This window comes from Carex rostrata, chromosome 7, assembly GCF_964058835.1.
Source record: "Carex rostrata chromosome 7, lpCarRost1.2, whole genome shotgun sequence".
Classification (NCBI taxonomy): domain Eukaryota; kingdom Viridiplantae; phylum Streptophyta; class Magnoliopsida; order Poales; family Cyperaceae; genus Carex; species Carex rostrata.
In genome coordinates, this window is record NC_135924.1 from 4,698,403 (window position 1) to 4,705,915 (window position 7,513).

At 33.2% G+C, this 7,513-nt stretch overlaps 1 pseudogene; it reads right to left on the reverse strand.

The window, feature by feature from the left end:
* Positions 1–4,889: 4,889 nt before the first annotated feature.
* On the reverse strand, positions 4,890–6,025 carry LOC144557072 (putative cysteine protease RD21C pseudogene; annotated as a pseudogene).
* Between the last annotated feature and the right edge of the window lie 1,488 nt (positions 6,026–7,513).

Consider the following 7,513-nt stretch of genomic DNA (forward strand, 5'->3'; position numbering starts at 1 on the left):
AGAACGATTTAGGTGTCATGTTGAGAAAGGGGAGGTAGCACAATTGGCTAGGAAAATATCCTAGAGTTATTATACCCAAAGATCGAGAGTTCGATTCCCCCTCACGAACCTTGGTAGCTACTACCAAGTTTTCAAAAAAAAGATTTAGGCGTCATGCAGTGCACGATCCATGCAACTCTCTTTTGATTCTATAATTAATCTGTGAGCTGCATAAAGCCTAAACTGCCCTGTTCCATAAATTTGGTGAGATTTGTTTGGAAACATTAAAGAAATTTTAATTTGTGTTTCCCAGTATAACTTAGGTGTCAGTTGCGGGTGTTTTTTGATATATACACAATTAAAAAAATAAAAATAAAAACAGTACGCATTTGTATTAACTCATTCATTTATTTATTTGATATGGTCAATAGGATTAATTTGTACTTGAATTAAGCTTCATAAAGAACCGATTTGTTACATAGAAGCTTTAACTTCATGTAATTAGTTATTCTTTTCAATTACAGAAAAAGGGAGGAATGATAAAATCACACGAAACCCTAGTTGACTCAAGTAAGTATTTTTTCAGTAGAATATTATTCCGTCTAAACATAATCATCTAATAATCAATCTTATTTAATTTTATTCATTTTAGTTTCTCATATATTTTGAAATATGGTTGTAATCTACAAAATATAAGTATTACGTATTAATTACAGTAAAGAAAAATAAAGATTTTTATTTAGTTTTATCATTCTTCGAATTATTGAGAATTTTGTAAGTGCATAGAGGCGAAACAGTCCTTGAAAATTTTATTTTTTACAAAACAAATTATACTGTTGGTCTTCCTCACAAAAATAAAATTATATGATACTAATTAATTCAGCACCGTGTCTCAATTTGTCGATTATCCGACCGAATCCGGATCCGCATTTGAAAATTAAATATGGATATCTGATATATGAAAATCCGTACTGATAATTAATGATACGGACATGGTTTTCAATTTTAATTATCTGTATTCGGTAGTAAATGCCATATAGTTTAATATATATATATCAGTGTTGTAAAAAACGTCCGTTTAGGACGATTAATCGGCCGATTAGTCGTTGGCGGTGACCAAACCGTCATGGATTTTTCCGACTAATTGACCGATTATTTTCAATTATGGCTGATTATTCCCGATTATTCCCAATTAATTGCTTGGCGGTACTATGTCTGTCCAACGACCACATACCGTTATTTACAACACTGATATATATCAAGGTTATAAATAGCGATTATCACGTAATAGCATAAAGGCTAAAAAAAAATTATCGCGAATAGCGTTGCTATCCTACAAAGTGTTTTTTGTTTTAAAAATATATTTTATATTTCTACAAATTATCAATATTATCTAAAGACTCATAGAACAATAAGTAACACAAAATTAATTAAGGAATTAGAATATTCATATTGAATCAATACAAAGTTCAAATTGCTATTCAAAATATCTCTAATAATATCATAAACTATCTATTTTTTTTTTCTATTAAAAAAACCAAAGCATCATAGAATAAACTAACTATCTTTTTCTATTTAAAAGCAAAATCAATTTGAACCTTGAAAAAATTGATCTTTAAAATTAATTTTCAGTTGGACATTTATATAAAAGCCTATGTAGTATAGCTTGCACTATAGCGTGTAGCGTGTAGCGCAGATAGCAGACCATTATTACTGCTATAGTAGTCGCAGCTGAAATAGCGCACTTTTATTCCATAACTTAGCGTTCAATGTCTGAATATGCTATAGCGCCACTATTGCGTCGCTATAGCACGCTATTTAGAACACTAATATATATTATAAAAATATTTATGTATTATCTACCAATATCTGATATCTGATTAAAATTCATAAACAAAAAAACACATACGCATATCGTTTCAGTGGCTTTTCACACCTACCTGTAAGTGCAAACATACATTGAATAGTTTGTTTTTGTTAGAATATTAAGTAATTCTCACATTGCCGAAAAATTAGGACCTAAATCTATAAATTTATTATATCTATGGCTCATTTATTAGATTGGATCTGGATGGTTACAAGACCCAACATCGGAGTAACAGAAATAAGGCCGAAAATTTTAATACATGCCATCAGAGACAAAATAAGTTTCAAGATATTTAAATTTCTTATTTTATCTTTCTTAGCAGCAACCGCCTTCCATTACTCCTTCATTTTATCTTTCTTATATTCTTCTAGATCTCAATCCAACACAATAGTATACTCTCCTCTCGTCTCTATCTCCTTGAACGTAGAAGAAAATGAGAGAGGGGAGTCGAGCCAAGCAGAGCTGATCGGAGTCGATAGTGCGGTATCGTCGGAGCTTGGAGTGAGGCGGTGAGTTGATCCGGCCGTCAAAGCACCGCGATGAGGAGATCCGACTGTTAGAGCATGGTGGTGAGTAGATTCGGCCGTCCAAGCGTCGTGATGAGTAGATCGAACCGTCAGAGTGCGGCAGTGATAGATCCGACCGTCGGAGCGTGGCGGTGAATAGATCCGGCCATTGGAGTGCGACGGTGAGTAGATTCGGCCGTCGGAGCGCCGTGGTGAGTAGATCGGACCGTTGAATGTGACGACAATTGTCAAAGCGCGGTGGTGAGTACATAGGACCGTCGGAGTGCGACGGTTATTGGCCAAAAACAAATCCAATTGTAGAGAGAATTAGAGAATAATATATTAGGGTGTTTAGGAGTGTAAATAATTAGAATTAGATGGTGAGAGTAGTTTAGATAAATTAATGAGAATAAAAAGTTTAGATTTAGAAATTAGAGTCATTTGACTCGTTGTAAATACGTTTTTTATCAATGAAATTATTACTTGACATTTAAAGCCACTAACCTTTAAATTTCACATTTTTGTAAAATTAAAACTCATAGATAAAAAAAAAGGTACGTAATTTACATGATTATTATATTCACCTTATTATGAAATTAGAACTTTAAAACAATAATAAAAATTAATAGGAATAATCTATGTATTTTCCTTTTTTTATATATAAGTCCTCAAATGTCGAACTAATATTACATAAAGTAGGCAATCATTTAAGATATGACAAAAAAATTTAAATATATTAACTTTAAACACATAGTACAACTTTTCTTAAAATATATATTACATAGGAAATTTTGGCAGCTGCCTCCCCTAATCATACCCAATTAGGGTAGTACAAAATAGCTCAAATTCGTAACTCGCTCATAACTTGCTCGCTAATTGCTCATTTTAACTTGCTCATCCACAACTCGAGTTGGCTGACTCGTTTAATAAAGAAGCTGAGTTTGAGCATATCCCAACTCGAGTTACACAAAAGTTGTCACAATAAATCTCATGCCCTTCTAAATAACTCTTAAGCTATTGTTTGGATTTATTTTATTAATTGTCTTATTAATTATGTTTGAATTGTTTGTATTTAGATAAACTCTTACTAAATCATTTGAATTATTTTTGTTCATATAAACTCTTACTAGTATATAATTATAATTAAGAAAATTGACTTGTCGAACGAGATATAAAGAAGTTGCGAGTCAACTGGAGTTGATAATGAGCTAAACTCGAAGACATAGAGAAATGCAAATAAAGCTTTTAAATCTTCTCTTTCACATTTTTCATTACACTTGTGTCAATCAATTATGGATCTCAATGCTATCTAGATACAAAGTTTAATCGTTCTTCTTGTTTACACGCTATTTGGCGTATAAAATATTTCAAGTTTAGTTCATACAAACAAATGTGGGTTGAGTGATAACATTATCACTCTTGTATATTTCAAGTTTAGTCAATACAAACGTTGTAACTAACTACTACGATCTCTCTAATATTAATTATCGGATCGAAATTGCTCTTTCGAATCCTCCCTCGATAATTCATAATAGAAGACGAGGTTGATCTCGTCATACAATTTGAGCTACCTTAGGTGGTTAAATTGATCTCTTACTTCTGTTGCATAAATATGAAAGGATGGATATTTTCAAGATATAACAACTATTATAATAACTGTTTGTTTCTTTTCTAATTTATAGAACGAGGTCAAGCATAAATTCTGTTAGCTAGTCAAACACTATTTTGGAAATCTTTTATGATAATTCCACGCGTTAAATTAATTGGCCCTTGCGTACATCGACTTTTACGAGGGACAATATATATATTAATTTATACAATGCTCATCGAATGAGAAGAATTCAATGTTTATTCAAATGGGGTACGTCCGTACGCGGAACGCGTGACTACATCACCAGGAGAGTTGAAGTTGTCTTTTTCTGAAAGAATCTAAGTTGTGGAATTACTATTATAATAGTTGTAACTAATAATTAAATAAAAAATCTTTCTTCCAGAAATATTCTCGTGCTTATCGGTACAAGCAACATCTGAACTCAATCAACTCTATCTATCGTGTCCTAGCGGAGCAATCTGGAGATGGCAACCAATGGAGAATTTCCATGCAAATCTACATACAAGTTTGTTTCTCAAAGGAGATTGTGTACTTAATTATAAAACATGCATGACTCGGTTGTAGATCAAATAGGTTTGTTAATTTATTTTGAGTGCATGACTCAGGTTGTAGAAGGTACTGTTGCATACTTACAAATTAAACATTGATAGTTTTCACAATATATTTTGAGGGATAACTAATTAAAAGTAGCTTAATTATTTGATAGTTTTCACAATATATATTTAAACAATCAATTCAAATGCATATTTGTTATTATTTAAAATACATATTTCTAGCCAATGGGTAGTGGGAAATTAAAGCAAGCCATTAATAATAAGATGATACAAAAGAAATACAAAATATCAATCAAACAAGCCAAATCCACAATATTAATCGATCATATCTTCAAAAGCACACCATGGCATAATGATTCTTATTTTTAAAACTATTTTGTAGGATAGGAGGCATAGCTGGCGAGCCCACACAGGCCAGCAGAGCTAGAAATATCCTTTTTGATACGCATGTAACCAGATTCACCCCAGGATGTGCCCCAAGAGTTTTTTACTATCCAATACTTGGTTCTACCAATTTTGTTATAACCAACCATAGTAACTGCATGATTTAGACTTGTTCCACATGGACCTGTGAAAATCCCGCCCGAGTATAACATAAAGGCTTTGCTGTTTGCATCAAGCGCTACAGACACTGGCTGGTGAGAGACAGCATTTGCAAGAGCCAACTCATTATTTGCCGGGACACGTTGGTAACCTGTGATGGTGGCCGCATGATGTCTTGTTTTGGAAGAAGAACATATACCATTGATGCCTGTGGCACCACTGGTGTAACGGTAGTCGTTCTCTGTTGTAATGCCTCTGTTTTTAACCACCCAACCAAAAGCAGACTGCATATTTCCTCCACCACAATTAGAACCGGTGACGCAATCAACTAATTCTTGTTCCGATAGACTTGTCAGGCGGCCTGTCTTGATTTTATTTATTCCTTCAATTGAAGCCACAGCCGAGAATGCCCAACAAGAACCTATATATATTTATCTAGTTAGATTCAATATACATTCAGCTACCTCTTTCTTATGTAGTATTTTTAGAGTTCATTGTGAAAGATTCAAAATATATATGATTCTATTAAAGTTTTATTTTTAAGTTCTAACTCACCACAGTTGCCTTGATTTTTAATGGGCGTCACAGCACCGTGAGTGCGCCAATCGATAGAAGGAGTTGATGTCACACTTGCATACATGAAATCAGTTGTTTCGGATGAATTGCTTGTTTTGTATGTTGCGTATTTTTGCAGAAACTCCGGTACTGTGAAATCTGCAAAATTGTTAAGGTCTACAGTGTATGTCAGTCCAGGTTGTTTTTTCATTGATTGGACGAACTGAAAGTTGTCCGTGAATATTTGAAAGCGTCGTAGTTTTTCGGTAGCAGATCCATAAACTCGGCCATTGTCGCTAATCCATTTTTCAAAAACTGACAACAAAGAATCATCAGCTACTGTTATGGAGAAGGGACTAAAGGCAAGCAAAACAAGAAGAGTGGCAGTGCAACGATAAGAAAATGCCATAAGAGGTTTGATGTATTGAATTCTGAAATTCAATTCAATTAGAGAAAGAAGTTGAGCTTGTAATGAGATGTATTTGTTAGTTAGTGGTATTTATAGGAATGCTTGGCCTCTTTGAGTTTTGCAGATTTGGGCAAAGCAATAGAAAATATATATATATATAATATGCACATTATCCTTTCCGTTAGATTTTTCAAACCCGCGGTTTCATATTATATTAGGTAGAATCATTTTATCCTATATTTGAATATACAACGTTAGTCTGTTCTAACAAGTAAAGAAATTAATATTCTGTTAATATTGAACGGGTATTTACGGTAATAAAATAGAGTAAATTTATATTGTGAGTGGGATAAAGCTCAAGCCTCCATTTTCATAAACTCCGGTGGGAGTTGAATCTTAAACCACGTCTACACCAAATAATTTTACTTTTGAATGATTGCATCATTTTGGAACCCTAAATGGGGCTAAACTTTCATTCCTGAATTAACTTCCTTGTCCTCTTCTAGTATGCCTCAAAAGACATATATATATAATAGGTTGAAGCAGAAATAAGATGTTAATTTTTAAGCTCAGTAAGTTTCTTTGTATGAGCTTTGTTTCAAAATATATCATAGATTGGTTTGAAAACGACGAACCTAAACCGTTGAAACTGATTTACCTCACGAGTGATGTGTTTACATGGAAAATTTAAAAATAAGGAAGCAACTAACAGTCCCCCAACTCCAGTCCTCTAAAAATCCCCGGATATTTTTAACTAATTATGTAAACATCAATACTAAATCATGTAAACGTCAATACTAAATTCTGTAAACTAATTCAACAAATCCCGTCAACATAAAAATGCGTGACAGCTGTTAAAAACGCGTGAAAGCTGTTTAAAACGCGTGACAGTTGTTGGAGACCACCTTTTGTGAACATACACATAGTATCCTGTAAACATACACATATTATCCTGTAAACATACACATATTATCCTGTAAACATACATATTGTACTTGAAATTATGGCAGTTGTGGCAGTTGAAAGTGCGTCAGAACTAAGCTAAAAAGGGAAGGCTTTTATACACGCGGATTTTTGGGGGATTTGACTTGGGGGGGCGTTACCTTTTCTCTAAAAATAATTTAGTAGAAAATTAAGTGGTAAAAGCTGATGAAAATTGAATGAATTAAAATTAACTAAATTACAAAAAAAAATTACTATTGAATTTTATATTAAATTAATTCAAAATTTTAGAATTTTTTTGCATGCAAATGCATCACTCATGAAGTAAATCGATTTCAACAATGCATAATTTGAAGTCAATACGAATATACGATAAGTGTTGATCACTAGTGAGCTCAAGAACACTCTAATTCTACTCTCTCTCTCTCTCTCTCATTTTATAGCCCGTAGGCAACACACACTTCCTGTTTCAAACAGAAATCGAATACACGTTCTCCCGTAGGAGAATGAGATGTCATAACCAGCGGCACTAGGCAGCGTTGGCCA